The sequence below is a fragment of the Amphiura filiformis genome, chromosome 17 (assembly GCF_039555335.1).
Source record: "Amphiura filiformis chromosome 17, Afil_fr2py, whole genome shotgun sequence".
NCBI classification, from domain to species: domain Eukaryota; kingdom Metazoa; phylum Echinodermata; class Ophiuroidea; order Amphilepidida; family Amphiuridae; genus Amphiura; species Amphiura filiformis.
In genome coordinates this window covers 27,040,332-27,059,593 of record NC_092644.1, presented here as the reverse complement: position 1 = coordinate 27,059,593, position 19,262 = coordinate 27,040,332, and the positions used below count along the sequence as shown (strand labels likewise).

The window sequence follows — 19,262 nt, the reverse complement described above, 5'->3', positions numbered from 1 at the left end:
TCAGGTACCACTGTTTCGTAGTGAATCAAGGCCCAATAATGCCATTGCCAGATCATTCATAAAAATATCAAACTCACTCGACAGTATCAACCATAAGGTATATTCGCGCAAAATTTGGACACCATTCGGGTATTTTCCCTTCATGTACCATGCAATATTCATAAATATTGAATATTATGCCCATAGTTGGCAAACAGGCCAATGTTGCTCCAATAGAGGTTATCCATTTACTCATGTGTGACTTCTAACAAAAGGCGCTGGATCCCGTATGATTCCTCATTCAGACCAATTCAATGCACGATCTCCAGCGGAGTTACCTGCATGACTTTGGCGGGCTATCGTAGTGTTGAAACAGTCATGGTTGCACAAGCAGGAACTTCTTTTGAAAGTCCTGAACAAGGTATCGCTGATAGGATATGCAGCTTAACCTCTCTTGTATTGGCTGTGGACGGCGAGATGTAAATTGGGTATTGATGTCACATCTCATTAGAGTTTGTCACTCGGTCTATGGCAACTTGTTCTAATGACAAAACGTTGTTTAAAAAAGGTCATTGGTACAAACAAAATGAAAAACGGGTCATTGGGTATAATATTTTGAAAAAAGGGGATCATTAGGTAAAAAGTTAAAAAAATTCCAAAAAGGGGTCATCGGCTAGAAAATTTTGAAAAAATGGAGCAAAATTCTATTTTTTGTTCCAAATTTATGATACAAATTTGCTTAAATAAGAGAATTTGAAAGTTTCCGCAATATTTTGTGGCATTTTGATGATACAATTTTAGACAAAAAAGGGGTCATTGGGTAGCCGCGCCTAAAAAAAGGAGGGGTCATCGGGTATGACTTTTAGAAAAGGGGGTCATCGGGTATATGCAAATTTGACAGGCCAAAGTTGAGTGCCCTCCCCTTTGACCACAAATCTGTGCATGATTCATAGACACTGGGTTATAGCAATGCATGTGTGCAACTTACGTCACTATCCTACGTAATTTGTGGTGTGAGAAGTAGCATTTTGAAGCGTTTTGTACCAGAAGTGATCTCTTAATGACCTTTGACCCCAAATAAGAATATCACATATACATTAGGTAAACACAATTCACGTATGAACATACGTCACTCTTAGCTAATAAAATTTTTTAAAGGTGTTTTGTTTTGTACCGGAAGTGACCCCTTAACGACCTTTGACCTAAAATCTGTGTATGATTCATAGATACTGGGTTATAGCAATGTATGTGTGCAAGTTGCGTCACTTACCTACGTAATTTGTGGGAGAAGTAACATTTTGAAGGTATTTCATTTTATACCAGAAGTGATCCCTTAATAACATTTGACCCCAAATAAAAAATTTCACATATACGTCGATTAAACACAATTCATGCGTGAACATACCGTCACTATCCTATGTTTTTCTTACCTAATAAAATTTTTTGAAGGTATTTGGTTTTACACCGGAAATAACCCCCTAACCTAACCCCCTAAGGGCTTTTCGGCGACGGGAAGGGAAAGAAGGAAAGAATAAAGAGAGAAAAGAAAGAAAGAAGTTGTTTGCTCTGGGTGGGATTCGAACCCGAGACCCCTCGCATGCCAAGCACTCGGTCGGCGACACTTTGCCACGGGTCTTGGGCTTCGATGGCCAGCGAAACCGTGCCTATATATCACTTGGGATGCATGCACGAACAGCGCATATATCAAGTAGTATTTTGTAGTATTCAGGCGGGTTAGGGTTAATAACCGTTGACCTCAAATCTGTGTATGATTTACAGACACTGGGTAATAACAATGAGTAAACACAATTCATGCGTGAACATACCGTCACTATCCTATGTTTTTCTTGTCTAATAAAATTTTTTGAAGGTATTTGGTTTTACACCGCAAATAACCCCTTAATAATCGTTGACCTCAAATCTGTGTATGATTTATGGACACTGGGTAATAACAATGCATGTGTGCAAGTGGTGTTACTGTCCTATGTAATTTGTGGGAGAAGTAGCATTTTGAGTTGAAATCACGTTTTTTTTACCCCTGTGACCCCACGTGAACTTTGACCCCACTAACGTCACGGCTGTGTAAAGATGAACACAGATTTCACTTGGTACACACACTGGTGCCACGCACACTATCACCGACCTCATGCCACGGGGTTTCGCTGTCCCGACCAGCGATTCGGTGAGGGCGCACCACCAAATCACTCCACGATTGATGTACCAGTGTAATTCGGTTAAAATAGTCCACCGCTTATTTGAGATTGTTGCGGCTTTATTTTCAAAACGTATGGTCAAAATTTGCCCGTTTTCAGCTCATTTGCCTCCGACATGTGTCTATATGAAGAAATATGAGAAAAGGTCGCAATGTTTTATTTCAGATCTTCATATCTTTAATTGTATACCATCGACTTTATTGGAATAAAGCTTTATAAATTATCTTTATAGACTTATAAATATCAAACCAAAATATAAGCGGCACACTAGTGTAATTCTATTTCCCAAATTGTACAAATTTTATTGTTATACCCTGTATTAACTTTCAACGGGGTTTCTACATTTGATGAAGTGTTTAAAAAACACTTCATCAAATGTAGAAACCCCGTTAGCTCAATTGGCAGAGCATCAACCTTTTAAACATTTTTGTCATGATTTTTGTCTTATTTTGGCTTATTGTCAATGGTTGGATCAACGTTGGCAAATGGTTGGCGAAAGGTAAAATTACCATCATCATGCTAACGTTTGGCTGACGGACAAAATTGCGTTGGCACATAACAACGTTCACCTATAATTGAAGACCGAATTAAAAAGACTAGCCTGCGTATGAAGTCCTGTCAATCAGACCAAAAATACCATACTGCGCAAGTTAGCAACCAATCACGGCGCGCCTTTGTCATGACGTCAGACGCAAATTAGTCCTTTTAATTCGGTCTTTAATTATACCAACATTGTGCTAATATTCAGCAATATGTCGTGCCACTATGCTTTGCTGTCTGGGCCATTACAGAGTAAAATAATGTTCACGCTTTATTGGTCAAATGTATGCGTTTCTCCTCCTAATTTGAAACAACTGCTGATTTAAAACTTCAAATTAAAATCATTTATGTCAAAATTAAGTTCAACGGTTGCATGGGTGCCTGAAGGATCAGAGACAGAAACGGTATGAGACGATGTACTGTTGGTCGAAGCATATTTGAATTCTAACTAACCTACGAATCCAAACAGTTTAAAATAGTTGCTAACCTATATACTGTGAAACTCAATTTGACATAATACTTGACTAATGCACTGTAATGAGTTCAATAGGTACAGGGTTCGAAAGAAATAACATTGAGCCGCACAGTCAGGTGGTGTATGACATGCGGTCCCTAAATTCAGTAAATTTTCATCGTCAACCGTGTAATTGAATGGGATTATTTTGAAATTTTAAAACGCTTGAAATATCACAAACAAATAGGCCTATGTTGATAAATAATATAAATACAAGCTAAAACCGTTGGGGTTCGATAATGAACCCCACAAAACTAACCGAGTATGTGGAAAATGCCATACGGCCGGGCGGTTTCACGAGTTGCCGGCGCGATCATGTCATCCGCCGCCTGCGCACAGTAATAACTAAGTTAAAGTAGTAATGTATTGTTATCAATATTTTGTTGTTTACAGTGACCGATTTTCCTTTATGGGTAGCCGTAAAGGAAAATCGGTCACTGTAAACAACAAAATATAACTCAAGAACCACAGGACCTACAAAAGTACAGGGTGAGATTTATTTAAACAGTGTTTGATGAGATACTTGTCGCACTGAATTGAAACAGCTATGAATACGACCTTCACGCATATTTTACACTGTAACTCAGAATACAATTTGCCGAGTTTACAGTTCATTCGTAGTGTCCACTCACATTTGGGAAACATGCCTACAAATTTGAATGTTTTTGATAGACAATAAACATCTTTAAAGTAATGGTAAAATGAAAATAACAACAAATAACGTTTCTTCTCCTGAAACAAGACCAATGGCAATAACACTTAGGGTGCTTTTGTTTTATTTCAGAGCCAATGAGGTTAAGAAAATGGCAGTTGTTCCAAATCTACCTTACACAGAGTGGGCTGACATTCAAATTTTAGGTATCTCTTGGACAAACATTAAAATTGGGTATCGCTATAAAATGTGCCATAAAAACAAAACAGTAAATGCTAAATCCTTGATTTTTTCACACAAGGTCACAAATGGATATATCATTTATACAGTGTTTAAAAACCTAAAAGATTCAAATCGGTGCACTTTTTGTTTTGACTCACCCTGTATATCTGTGATATTTGAATTCTTCTACACACTCGCTATGAAATGAACAATGCACACATTTTGCCATACGTTTTGTTGATTTGAAAAATTCAAAAATCTGTGAATAGAGGAATCGTTTTTCGCCCTCCTTGAGTTGTTTCATTTGCAAAAACATTTTGCTTGGACAAAATTAATCCCAAAAATGATGCTTTCAGAAAAAGTTGCACTTTTCAACATTATGTACGAAACGTTCTTGATGTCAATGTTAAGGTTGTTTTAATTCTTGGATAATTCCTTCACCTTAAGTAAAGTATATTATTGTTTTCAATATTTTTTGTTTGCAGTGACTTGTTTTCCTTTATGGATAGTCGTGTGGGCGTCAGGGTTAGCGTGTGTACTATTTTACGTACAATGAGTCGCGCAGTAGTAATGTATTGTTATCAATATATTTTGTTGTTTGGGTAGCCGTATGGGCGTCTGGGTTAGTGTGTACATACTAATGTACTATTGTAAGTAGAACAGAAATGCAGCTCTATTTTTAAACCATTCTATGTCGGAAAATGCTCTTTTGACTTAATACTAGTACAACAAATTTGGCTGATTTCAGTAATTTGAGACATATGCAAACACAAATATAGCAAAATATCAGGTTTGAAAACATTCACCAATTTTATATTTTATATTACGGTATTCCATATTTTGTCGCTAAATTAGTTTTCGAAATAGCAAAATAGGTAAGGGATGAACTCAAAACTCGACCGGCGGTTTACCAGTTTGACCACCGGTTCCACCTATTTCCGTCCGGTTTCCATTGATTAGAACAATAGAAACCGAACGGAACCGGCGGTCAACCGCCGGTCGAGTTTTGATTTCATCCCTAAAGGTGTCTCTAACGGACGAGTTACAAAACACAAAGAATGATTAAAGAATGATACCTGGAATATCTAAAAACAGATTGATTTGAGAAGATTATAATTTATATGTGGGGGGAAAAGACAAAGAAATATAAAAAAACAAAATCAAATGTAGTATGTACACTGAAAACTTCAATTTAAAAATTGGTCAGCTTGACTAATGCAGATTTAATCCAGATGGTGCCCATCTTGAAAGGCTAAACGTGCTAGACCAACCTGACGTTAGTCGAACCGGCTCGACTAACTTGCTTGACTAATGGACGTTAGTCGAACAGGCTTGACTAAGTTGCCTGACTAACTTGGACGTTAGTCAAAGCCTGCTTGACTAGTTTGGTCGCTCGACTAGTTTATGACTAACTTCAAGTTATGATCAAAATACTCATTGAACCGTATTAACCTTGACCTATATGGCGATGTTACCTATTTAACGTTACGTCCTAGATGGTTCAAACTATTCGAAGTTGAGTTGTGTTTGCAAGATGAACGATTCGAGACCATTTTGGTTAAAATCGTTTTGACCAGATGAATACTTTGACGTGATTTTGAACAAAATCTTATCAATTAAGGGACCATAACGTTTTGGAGCAAGGTGCATTTTTGCCACCAATGTTTTTCTGGATTTTCAAAGTCTTCAGCATAGTTTTAACTTGGTTCCAAGCCTTGTAATCACAAAGCCTGCACGACATATTGAAAACCACACACTTTGCAACAGGACTATTAACTACTAGCAGACTATGTTACCCGGGGGGGGGGGGCACTTACATTACGTGATGGACACCATGCTCATGTATGGACTCTCAAAACGCACCCTAAACGAGTATTACTCAGCGCATGCAAAACATACCCTAAACATACTTTTAACACGAGCATGGTGTCCACCTTGAAATACAAGTGGCCCCGGGCTATGTTAGCACATCTATGCTACTATTAAATAAAGTTACAAAAGAACTGGATTATGATTATTTATGATTTCCGAACGAGCAAATCACTGAGTAGGCTTTTGATTTAGGCTATCTAGCTGGTCACATATATACAGTTAAAGTTTTGAACAGACATTGGCATCTAATTCAAATACTAAAATACAGGTTCCCAACGTAATTTACTGCAAGGTACAATGGTGTTTCACCTTTTGGAACACGTTTGTAATAAGTTAGCAATTATACCAATAAATCCGAGTGGAAACTTTCAAAAGATTTGTAGGCCCTATTCTTTCACTAGGATCCACAACATGCTCATCTATCAGGGCACATTTCTTTAACCCCAATACAGTTGCACATTCATTGAATGACCTTTCAAAATTTGGGTACACAAACTCATACTCCGCAACTTGAGGTCAAATCTTGCTCTATGATTGTATTCACTCCTTTTGTTAATCTGATCTTTACACTTTCTTTGTGAAGAGTTATTGGACTAAAATAATTGTTTCTGTTTGTGTATGTGGTTTTTAGTCCTTGGCAATGCCGAACTCGCTAAAATTGATACAGAACTGTATCGTCGCAAACTTAATTGTTTGGGTATTTTATCGCCACAACTAAACATAACGAAATAACTGGCGTGGTTGAGGGGAAAAATCATTTATCATATACTTTTTGAATTTTGGCAATTGATCACACCGTTCTTGAAATATAAGAATTTTACGAAACTCCCTCATTTTCAAACCTTTCCACGGATTCAAATATCAATCGATGATCTGTATTCGGAGTGCTAATCGCTGCGCATCATCAGCGCATGAGGTGTCTATTGTCATTAATAGATAATTGACTCCGTGGAACGGATTGAAAATGAGGTGGTTTCGGACAACTCTTTTACTTCAAAAAACGGAGTGGTCAATTGTCAAAATTCAAATAGTATGTGATAGCTGATATATTCCTCAACCACATTGGTTATTTAGTTATGCTTGGTTTATGCTTTAGAATACCTAAAACAATTCAGTTCCCGACGATACAGTTCTTTTAGGGACACCCTGTATAATGACATGTCATAATAATAGGTCCGACGGCAACAACACAATGAACATAACGGGTAAAAATAAGAAACACGGCTAAAATAAAAAGAATTGTAAAAATGCTCCAAACACAGGTAAAAATAACACAAACATGGGTAAAAGTAATTGCGCAATTTCATGATTTCAATTAGTACGCTAAAATATACAAGGCTCCTGAAATAGTTGCATATTTTGTCATATTAATTACACAGGTTCTTGTACTTCTTGCCTAAACTCCTATGCTTGAAATTGTAATTAATGCTTTATTATATATCCAGAATAAATAATAATTCATTGGCGCACCCAAACTGAGATGGCACATCAGTGCAAACTTAAATAAGGCGCCAAAACAAAGATTTCATACCTATAAATGACACGTCCGTTTTGCCACCCCGTAGTCACATTTTAGCTCGCTTCGTAGCGATCAAAAGGGGATTTTGGGATTCGCTTAGTAGCGTCGATCAGGTACCTGTTTTGCCCGGCGTACCTGTTTTGCCCGGCACAGAGCTTTAGCATTCGGGTTTGGATTAGGGTTAGGGTCAGGGTTAGGGTTAGGATTAGGATTAGGGTTAGGGTTATTTATTGGTAATATACTAGTGCTAGTAATAGTAATAGTATACCATGCGCGCACGCTTTATTCCGTATAGGTATAATAAATAGACGACTTTCTAGCACAACCACTTGTAGCATAGTGTGTAGTGCCTCGACTATGGATGGATCGATAGGTTGCTGGTTCGAACCTCGGTCGATCCTTGGTAGAATTTTAAATCTAACTTGTTTCGTTTCTTTTTATTAAGTAAGAGGAAATAATTGTAGCCTAAGTAACTCCAACGGAAGGCAACGCAGCGCAACGCAACGCTAATGAGTAAGCATTTCGTAAGGTGTGAAGAGGCACGCTTCGTAGCGCTTGTTAGGTACCCGTCGGATATCGTGAAAGTGTGGCAAGAGGCTGGTTTTGCCCGGTTTTCTTTTAAGTTTGCGTTGCGAAGTAGAATATACCTAATTCGTCTCAGGGTAAAAATATTCCATACACGGGTAAAATACACCAAATACTGGTAAAATTACATACCCCAAACACTGGTAAAATACCACAAATAAAGGTAAAAATACCCAAATATGGGTAAAAATACAATAAATACACATGTAAAAATACAAAAAAAAACGTGTCAGTAAAATACAAATCGGAATTAATATCTGGAATTCTTTGGTACAATATCTAACTATATAATCATAAAGATAAGATAATAACTAGAGTCAACAGACGCTGATACAAGCCGCAATTTGACCCCTATAACTTGACCCCTGGGTTACGGATGGGGTCAACTGCTCTTGCATTGTGCTTAGGAGGTCATAAGAAATATTCCTGGTAAATTTCAGCTTAATCGGAACTTATACATGGATTTTGATTTTTTGAAAATTTTTGATTGACCTTTTGACCCCTTTAATGACCTTTGACCTAAATGAAAAAAAAAACCTTATGTACACCGACAAAATGTATCGTTTCAATTTTAATTAAAAAATTCTAACATGTTCAGTTCTTGAGATAAAAATTCTTAAAGTTATTCAGCTAAAAACAGGAAGTGACCCCTTAATGACCTTTGACCCCCAAAATAAAAATACCATGCATACATCAGGGAACACTAATTCATGTATGTTGGTTATATTATTCTGGTCTGTTTACATTTTGAGATAAAAATGTTTTGAACATTTTGATAATTTTGGTTTTTGACCGGAAGTAACCCCTTAATGACCTTTGACCCCGAAACTGTAGGCATCCTAAAGACCCTGGCTAGTAGCAATGCATGTGTGCTAATGGCGACTCTCTGCTATGTAATTTGTAAAGACAGTGAATTTTGAATATTTTTAGACTTTGACCAGAAATGACCCCTTAATGACCTTTGACCCCTTATCTGAGCACACCCTATAGACACCGACTAAAGTCGAGTCACATGATATAACCATATCCTCATCGCATAAAATTTGTGGAAGGAGTAGCATTTTTTGTGAAATCACATTTTTGACCATTATAGCTAGGTCAAAGGTCACGGCGAGGTCAAAGTCAAATGGAAGGTTTGGCCTAGCCCAATGGTCATTTGGGTCAACTTTGGTTGAAATCTGTCAATCCGTTGCGGAGCTACATGCAGTTGATTGCGGTTGCCAGAAGAAGAAAGAAGAAAGAAAGAAAGAACTAGAGCAACTGTGCCCTTTGCAAGGGCACGAGGTAAGTTAGGCGTATGACTGATGACATCATCACGCAGCAATACTGTGCAACGTTGACCTTTTCGGCTTCATATTCTGAGCAACGTTAAATTTGACCTCGGATGACCTTTTCGGTTTTACACTCCCCAAGTGTTAGGGATCATTTGCCGCAAGTTGCAGCCTGATCGGAGCAACTTTCAATTTGACCTGACCTTTGAACTTGGATGACCTTTCCAGTTTCATACTTCTCAAGTGTCAGGGATTATTTTCCCCGAATTGCAGCCCAATCAGAGCAACTTTAAATGTTACCTGACCTTTGACCTCGGATGACCTTTGCGGTTTAATACTTCCCAAGTGTGAGGGATCATTTCCCCCGACTTACAGCCCAATTGGACCAACTTCAAATTTGACCTGACCTTTGACCTCATATGACCTTTGCGGTTTCATACTCCCCAAGTGTCAGGGATCATTTTCCCCGAATTGCAGCCCAATCAGAGCAACTTTAAATTTGACCTGACCTTTGACCTCGAATGACCTTTGCGGTTTTATACTCCCCAAGTGTCAGGGATCATTTCCCCGACTTACAGCCCAATTGGAGCAACTTTAAATTTGACCTGACCTTTGACCTCACATGACCTTTGTGGTTTTATACTCCCCAAGTGTCAGGGATCATTTCCCCGACTTACAGCCTAATTGGAGCAATTTCAAATTTGACCTGACCTTTGACCTCACTTGACCTTTGTGGTTTTATACTCCCCAAGTGTCAGGGATCATTTCCCCGAGTTACAGCCCAATCGGAGCAACTTGTAATTTGACCTGACCTTTGACCTCACATGACCTTTGTGGTTTTATACTCCCAAAGTGTCAGGGATCATTTTCCCCGACTTACAGCCTAATTGGAGCAACTTCAAATTTGACCTGACCTTTGACCTCACTTGACCTTTGTGGTTTTATACTCTCAAAGTGTCAGGGATCATTTTCCCCGACTTACAGCCTAATTGGAGCAACTTCAAAATTGACCTGACCTTTGACCTCATTTGACCTTTGTGGTTTTATACTCCCAAAGTGTCAGGGATCATTTTCCCCGACTTACAGCCTCATTGGAGCAACTTCAAATTTGACCTGACCTTTGACCTCACATGACCTTTGTGGTTTTATACTCCCAAAGTGTCAGGGATCATTTTCCCGAAGTACAGCCCAATCGGAGCAACTTGTAATTTGACCTGACCTTTGACCTCACATGACCTTTGTGGTTTTATACTCCCAAAGTGTCAGGGATCATTTTCCCGAGTTACAGCCCAATCGGAGCAACTTGTAATTTGACCTGACCTTTGACCTCACATGACCTTTGTGGTTTTATACTCCCAAAGTGTCAGGGATCATTTTCCCCGACTTACAGCCTAATTGGAGCAACTTCAAATTTGACCTGACCTTTGACCTCACTTGACCTTTGTGGTTTTATACTCTCAAAGTGTCAGGGATCATTTCCCCGACTTACAGCCTAATTGGAGCAACTTCAAAATTGACCTGACCTTTGACCTCACTTGACCTTTGTGGTTTTATACTCCCAAAGTGTCAGGGATCATTTTCCCGGACTTACAGCCTCATTGGAGCAACTTCAAATTTGACCTGACCTTTGACCTCACATGACCTTTGTGGTTTTATACTCCCAAAGTGTCAGGGATCATTTTCCCCGACTTACAGCCTCATTGGAGCAACTTCATAGTTCACCTGACCTTTGACCTCACATGACCTTTGTGGTTTTATACTCCCAAAGTGTCAGGGATCATTTTCCCGAGTTACAGCCCAATCGGAGCAACTTGTAATTTGACCTGACCTTTGACCTCACATGACCTTTGTGGTTTAATGCGGTCATATTTCAACATTTTACTTACCCCTCACCCCCTTATTCACCATTATTGCGTCATCTGTAGAAACTATATAGTGGGATTATTGATTTTCATAAATGCATCATGGGAAGGCGTGATGCAGTTTTAGCCAAGATATCACCCCACACACACCCCACACCCTATAGCCATCAGTGGAAATGATGTAGCTGTTTATATCTAGCATACAGGCATCACATCACAAGTTACACTCAAGATATGTAACAAAATTGGCATCTGAACATACCTCAGTTTGTTTCGTGTGAATCGCCCACTTGGGGTTTCATACACCCCAACTGGGCTGTTCCAGTTGAAATTCATACAACCTCTCCGGAAGACATTATCTTAATCTCCCACACAGGGCGTGTGAATTTCGAATGGGCCTACCTCAATGGGTGACTCCGTTTGTAATATTCACTCCCTGTGTGGACGATTCCAGTCATGTCTTGCATGAAGGGTGTATGGATTGCAGTTGGAATAGCCAAAATTTACACGTTTTGATGTATGGATTGCAGCTGCAATAGCCAGGCAGCGACTGGTATGATAGAGCCGGCAACTTGTGAAACCGCCCGGCCGTATGACATTTTCCACACGGTTGACGATGGAAATTTACTGAATTTAGAGAATGCACGGCACTCACCACCTAGCACTAGACGAATCCAGACGAAATTTTACACGTTTTGAAGCACAGACAGCAGAACCATTGCCTGTGGTTATCTCTTGTTTATCAAAACACTAGACTAGATGTCTCCATGTTTTGCCCCTAATTATAATGGGGGATGCGGCACATATGAGGCAAAAATGACCATTTTTGACCCCTGTGACCCCCTGGATGACCTCCGATATTAAAACTTTTTAAGACTTTTGTAGCCACTTACCCAATACGGCTTGGCTATGCGTTTGGTCCACATCCGATCACGGATGTAGCACTAGTAGTCAATTGTGAGAAAGAAAGAAAGAAAGAAAGAAAGAAAGAAAGAAACAAACAGCAAGAAAAAAATAAGTTAGGCTGCACGCCTAACTTAACTAGATCTGGCTACAGATCTGGACCTAGCCGGGGCCGGAAATGCCAGTCTTAAAGTTTGACCTTTGACCGGCTATTATTTGATGTCAGTGATTGATATTATGGACATCTCACACCATTAATGGTGCATCACTGTAGCATGTAGGGGCTTCATCCGTCTTCCATAGGCTGAGATACAGCTACTTTTCCGTAATTTTAAACATTTTTTTGCAAATTTGATGTTTTGACCTTCTTAATGACCTTTGACCCCAATATAAAAAAAACCTCATATACACCGAGAAAATGCATTGTTACAGTTTAAATTAAAAAAATCTACTATGCTTAGTTATGGAGATAAAAATTCTTGAAGTTATTTAGCTTCAAACCGGAAATGACGTCTAAATGACCTTTGACCAAAATAATAAAAATACCGTGCATACATCGAGTAACACTAATGCATATATGAAGTTTATGTCACTCTGGTCTGGTTACGTTTTGAGATAAAAAAAAAAAAAGAACATATTTGACGATTTTTGGTTTTTGACCGGAAGTGACCCCTTAATGACCTTTGACCCCAAAACTGTAGACACCCCAAAGACCCTGGTTAGTAGCAATGCATGTGTGCTAATGACAACACTCTGCTATGTATTTTGTAAAAACAGTGATTTTTTGAATATTTTTAGCTTTCAGACCGGAAATGACCCCTTTAATGACCTTTGACACCATATCTGTGAACACCCTATAGACACCGTTCAAAGTCAAGTCACATGTCCTAAGCATGTTACCATCACATGTAATTTGTGGAAGAAGAAGCATTTTGAACATATTTGGTTTTATACCGGAAATGACCCCTTAATGACCTTTGACCCCAAATCTGTGAACACCCTATAGACACTGGATATAGCCGATGCATATGTGCAAGTGACGTCATTGTAGGATGTAACATGTAAGAGAAGAAGCATTTTGAAATTTGTTGCCAGAAGAAGAAGAAAGAAGAAGAACTAGACTTAGCTGTGGTCTAAGACCACGAACACAGCCGTGTTTTGACGCCTTAATGACCTTTGACCTCAAAATATATAAAACGCCCATAGACATTGGCTAATGTCAATGTATGGGTGCAAGTGGCACCACTTTGCTATGTTATTTGTGGCAGAAAGGGGCATTTTGAAGGTTTTTTCGTCTCAGACCGGAAGTGACCCCTTAATGACCTTTGACCCCAAATGAAAAAATACCACATGTACAATAGGTAAACACAATTTACGTGTGAATATACCATCACCCTCCAATGTTTTCTTAGCAAATAAAAATTTTGAAGGTTTTTCGTTTTATACCGGAAGTGACCCCTTAATGACCTTTGATTCCAAATTTGTGAGGACCCCATAGACACTGGGTAATAACAATGCATGTGTGCAAGTGGCGTCACTGTCATACGTAATTTGTGGAAGAAGAAGCATTTTAAAGGAATTTCGTTTTATACCGGAAGTAGCCCTTAATGACCTTTGACCCTAAATGAAAAAATACCACAAATGCACAGAGTAACTACAATTTATTTGTGAACATACCGTTACTCTCCTATGTTTTTCTTAGCAAATAAAATTTTTTGAAGGTTTTTCGTTTTATACCGGAAGTGACCCCTTAATGACCTTTGACCCCAAATCTGTGAGGACCCCATAGACACTGGCTAATAACAATGCATGTGTGCAAGTGGTGTCACTCTCCTACGTAATCTGTGAGAGAAGAAGCATTTTGAGTTGAAATCACGTTTTTGACCCCTATGACCCCTGTTTGACCTTTGACCCCACGAGTTTCATATGACATGTAGGGGCATGGTCAATGATCATTGTGACCAAGTTAGGCCAAAATCGGTGTAAGCATGTAAGTGCTAGAGCAAATGTAGTGGTCGGCAGAAGAAAGAAGAAGAACTAGACTAAGCTGTGGTCTAACCCACGAACACAGCCGTGTTGTTACCCCTAATGACCTTTGACCCCAAAATATATGAAAACGGTCATAGACATTGGCTAATGTCAATGCATGGGTGCATGTGGCACCACTTTGCTGTTACTTGTGGCAGAAGGGCATTTTGAAGGTTTTTCGTCTCAGACCGGAAGTGACCCCTTAATGACATTTGACCCCAAATAAAAAAATACCACATATGAATTGGGTACCCACAATTCATGTGTGAACATACCGTTACTGTCCTATGTTTTTCTTAGCAAATGAAAAAAAAAATTGAAGGTTTTTCGTTTTATACCGGAAGTGACCCCTTAATGACCTTTGACCCCAAATCTGTGAGGACCCCATATACACTGGGTAATAACAATGCATGTATGCAAGTGGTGTTACTGTCCTACGTAATTTGTGGGAGAAGAAGCATTTTAAAGGTATTTCGTTTTGTACCGGAAGTGGCCCCTTAATGACCTTTGACCCTAAATAAAAAAATACCACATATACACAGGGTAACTACAATTTATGTGTGAACATACCGTTACTGTCCTATGTTTTTCTTAGCAAATAAAATTTTTTGAAGGTTTTTCGTTTTATACCGGAAGTGACCCTTTAATGACCTTTGACCCCAAATCTGTGAGGACCCCATAGACACTGGGTAATAGCAATGCATGTGTGCAAGTGGGGTCACCGTCATACGTAATCTGTAGGAGAAGAAGCATTTTGAGTTGAAATCACGTTTTTGACCCCTATGACCCTAGCGTGACCTTTGACCCCACGAGTTTCATGTGACATGTAGGGGCATGGTCAATGATGGTTGTGACCAAGTTAGGTCAAAATCGGTACAAGCATGTAAGTGCTAGAGCAAATGTAGTGGTCGGCAGAAAGAAGAAGAAAGAAAGAAGAAAGAAGAAAGAACCTGTAAGAAAAAAGACACAGCCGTGACTAACGTCACGGCTGTGTAAGAAAGAACCTGTAAGAAAAAAGACACAGCCGTGACTAACGTCACGGCTGTGTAAAGAAAAAGATCCGATAGCATCACAAGACCTAGCCGGTGTCCCGGCTAGGTAAAGAACTAGAGTCAACAGACGCTGAATACAAGCCGCAATTTGACCCCTATAACTTGACCCCTGGGTTACGGATGGGGTCAACTGCTCTTGCATTGTGCTTAGGATGTCATAAGAAATATTCCTGGTGAATTTCAGCTTAATCGGAACTTATACATGGATTTAGATTTTTTGAAAATTTTTGATTGACCTTTTGACCCCCTTAATGACCTTTGACCTCAATGAAAAAAAAACCTTATGTACACCGACAAAATGCATTGTTCCAATTTTAATTAAAAAATTCTAACATGTTCAGTTCTTGAGATAAAAATTCTTAAAGTTATTCAGCTAAAAACAGGAAGTGACCCCTTAATGACCTTTGACCCCCAAAATAAAAATACCATGCATACATCAGGGAACACTAATTCATGTATGTTGGTTATATTATTCTGGTGTGTTTACATTTTGAGATAAAACATTTTTGATAATTTTAGTTTTTGACCGGAAGTAACCCCTTAATGACCTTTGACCCCAAAACTGTAGGCATCCTAAAGACCCTGGCTAGTAGCAATGCATGTGTGCTAATGGCGACTCTCTGCTATGTAATTTGTAAAGACAGTGATTTTTTGAATATTTTTTAGACTTTGACCGGAAATGACCCCTTAATGACCTTTGACCCCTTATCTGAGCACACCCTATAGACACCGACTAAAGTCGAGTCACATGATATAACCATGTCCTCATCGCATGAAATTTGTGGAAGGAGTAGCATTTTTTGTTTTTTCTTATTTTTGACCATTATAGCTAGGTCAAAGGTCACAGCGAGGTCAAAGTCAAATAGAAGGTTTGGCCTAGCCCAATGGTCATTTGGGTCAACTTTGGTTGAAATCTGTCAATCCCTTGCGGAGCTACATGCAGTTGATTGCGGTTGCCAGAAGAAGAAAGAAGAAACTAGATCTGGTTACAGATCTGGACCTAGCCGGGGCCGGAAATGCCAGTCTTAAAGTTTATGGACATCTCACACCATTAATGGTGCATCACTGTAGCATGATGGGGCTTTATCCGTCTTCCATAGGCTGAGATACAGATACTTGTCCGAAATTTTGAACATTTTTTTGTAAATAAGAAGTTTTGACCTCCTTAATGACCTTTGACCCCAATATAAAAAAAACCTCATATACACCACGAAAATGCATTGTTACAGTTTAAATTTAAAAAATCTACTATGCTTAGTTATGGAGATAAAAATTCGTAAACTTATTTAGCTTAAAACCGGAAATGACGTCTAAATGACCTTTGACCAAAAAAATAAAAATACTGTGCATACATCGGGTAACACTAATGCATATATGAAGTTTATGTCACTCTGGTCTGGTTACGTTTTTAGATAAAAAAAAATGAACATATTTGATGATTTTTGGTTTTGACCGGAAGCGACCCTTAATGACCTTTGACCCCGAAACTGTAGACACCTTAAAGACCCTGGTTGGTAACAATGCATGTGTGCTACTGAAAACACTCTGCTATGTAATTTGTTAAAACAGTGATTTTTTGAATATTTTTAGATTTCAAACCGGAAATGACCCCCTTAATGATCTTTGACCCCTTATCTGTGAACACCCTATAGACACTGGATATAGCCGATGCATATGTGCAAGTGACATCATCGTACTATGTAATTTGTGGAAGAAGAAGCATTTTGAAGATATTTGGTTTTATACCGGAAATGACCCCTTAATGACCTTTGACCCCAAATTTGTTAACACCCTATAGACACTGGATATAGCCGATGCATATGTGCAAGTGACGTCAATGTAGGATGTAACATGTAAGAGAAGAAGCATTTTGAAATTTGTTGCCAGAAGAAGAAGAAAGAAGAAGAAAGAAGAAAGATCCGATAGCATCACAAGACCTAGCCGGTGTCCCGGCTAGGTAAGAAAAAACTAGAGTCAACAGACGCTGAATACAAGCCGCAATTTGACCCCTATAACTTGACCCCTGGGTTACGGATGGGGTCAACTGCTCTTGCATTGTGCCTAGGATGTCATAAGAAATATTCCTGGTGAATTTCAGCTTAATCGGAACTTATACATGGATTTTGATTTTTTGAAAACTTTTGATTGATCTTTTGACCCCCTTAATGACCTTTGACCTCAATGAAAAAAAAACCTTATGTACACCGACAAAATGCATTGTTCCAATTTTAATTAAAAAATTCTACCATGTTTAGTTCTTGAGATAAAATTTCTTGAAGTTATTCAGCTAAAAACAGGAAGTGACCCCTTAATGACCTTTGACCCCCAAAATAAAAATACCATGCATACATCAGGGAACACTAATTCATGTATGTTGGTTATATTATTCTGGTCTGTTTACATTTTGAGATAAAAATGTTTTGAACATTTTTGATAATTTTGGTTTTTGACCGGAAGTAACCCCTTAATGACCTTTGACCCCGAAACTGTAGGCATCCTAAAGACCCTGGCTAGTAGCAATGCATGTGTGCTAATGGCGACTCTCTGCTATGTAATTTGTAAAGACAGTGAATTTTTGAATATTTTTAGACTTTGACCAGAAATGACCCCTTAATGACCTTTGACCCCTTATCTGAGCACACCCTATAGACACCGACTAAAGTCGAGTCACATGATATAACCATGTCCTCATCGCATGAAATTTGTGGAAGGAGTAGCATTTTTGTGAAATCACATTTTGACCATTATAGCTAGGTCAAAGGTCACAGCGAGGTCAAAGTCAAATGGAAGGTTTGGCCTAGCCCAATGGTCATTTGGGTCAACTTTGGTTGAAATCTGTTAATCCCTTGCGGAGCTACATGCAGTTGATTGCGGTTGCCAGAGGAAAGAAGAAAGAAAGAAAGAAGAAGAAGAAGAATTGAGAAGAGACAGAACAAGCCGACATTCGTCGTCGGCTTGTAAGAATTGAGAAGAGACAGAACAAGCCGACATTCGTCGTCGGCTTGTAAGAATTGGGAAGAGACAGAACAAGCCGACATTCGTCGTCGGCTTGTAAAGACAATATCTGACATACCTGTGGAAAGGGTGCGCTGTGATCCCGGGTTTGAGAGGCACTGGTTAGAACTATGGTCTGCTGGTCCGAAGTGATATCATAAGCTATTTTCCCGAGGGCGCCAGCCCGAAGGAAAATAGTACTCATGCGGAGAGCGGCATGATAAACAGAAACGGCAAAACTGCTCACTCGTATGGCAACTTGCCACATGATGCAGTCATGTCTACAGTAGAATTCATCTCGACCTTTGCAGGACTTAAACCCCATTAAAAGCTATTAAACCAAGATAACACTCATTGAAGCAGCTCAACTGATTAAATCAGATCTTCTCTGGTTGTGCACAAGTGTCTGTTTTCAATGTGCGACATCGCAATAAAGCTGGTATTATAGCTTCAGTTGGGTAACCGATTATAAAGGAAACGAAAGGAAACAATGGTATGTGTACCTTTGTTCACGAAATGAGACAAAGACCTGCTTTTTGTTAACCAGCATTCTTCAAAATGAGCAACATAATGATTGTTGACTTAACACGGTTTGGAAATAATTTCTTCATATTTTTGGTGTTATCTGTCGTTTACATATCCTTCCTAAAACACAAAAGTGCGACCCTCTCCAAACATCTAAATTAGCTAAAAATTTAGGACATGTTACAAAACTATATTTTCTAGAACCTATTTAGAATAGTTTAAATGTAGCTTTTACCGTTTTTTTGTGGCATCCTTCAGAAGTGAGCGGTCCGATAGCAATATTTTCGGTCAAATCTCCATTCAATTAACACGGGGAGTTGGCTAGCTATGCCTTGCCCTCACTCATATTTTACAAAAGTGCGACCATTTCTGAACATCTAACCTAGCTGTAATTTTAGGTCATGTTAGAGAAATATATTTGCTAGAAGTTTTGGAGAATAAATAAAATATTGGCTGGTTATTTTTCACACAGTGATGTTAACTAGGCAAGTGTCCATTCTTCCAACATACATCATTTGTAGAGGTCACGCG

General features: G+C 38.9%; 1 protein-coding gene across 1 annotated transcript in view; it reads right to left on the bottom strand.

Annotated features, from left to right (window-relative positions):
* The window catches only part of LOC140137554 (isatin hydrolase-like), a 50,983-nt gene extending 32,675 nt beyond the window's left edge, over window positions 1-18,308 (bottom strand). The window contains exon 1 of the mRNA XM_072159269.1: window positions 18,286-18,308. The gene's annotated coding sequence lies outside the window, so the exon portion shown is untranslated. The remainder of the gene's footprint in view (window positions 1-18,285) is intronic.
* Window positions 18,309-19,262: the final 954 nt, after the last annotated feature.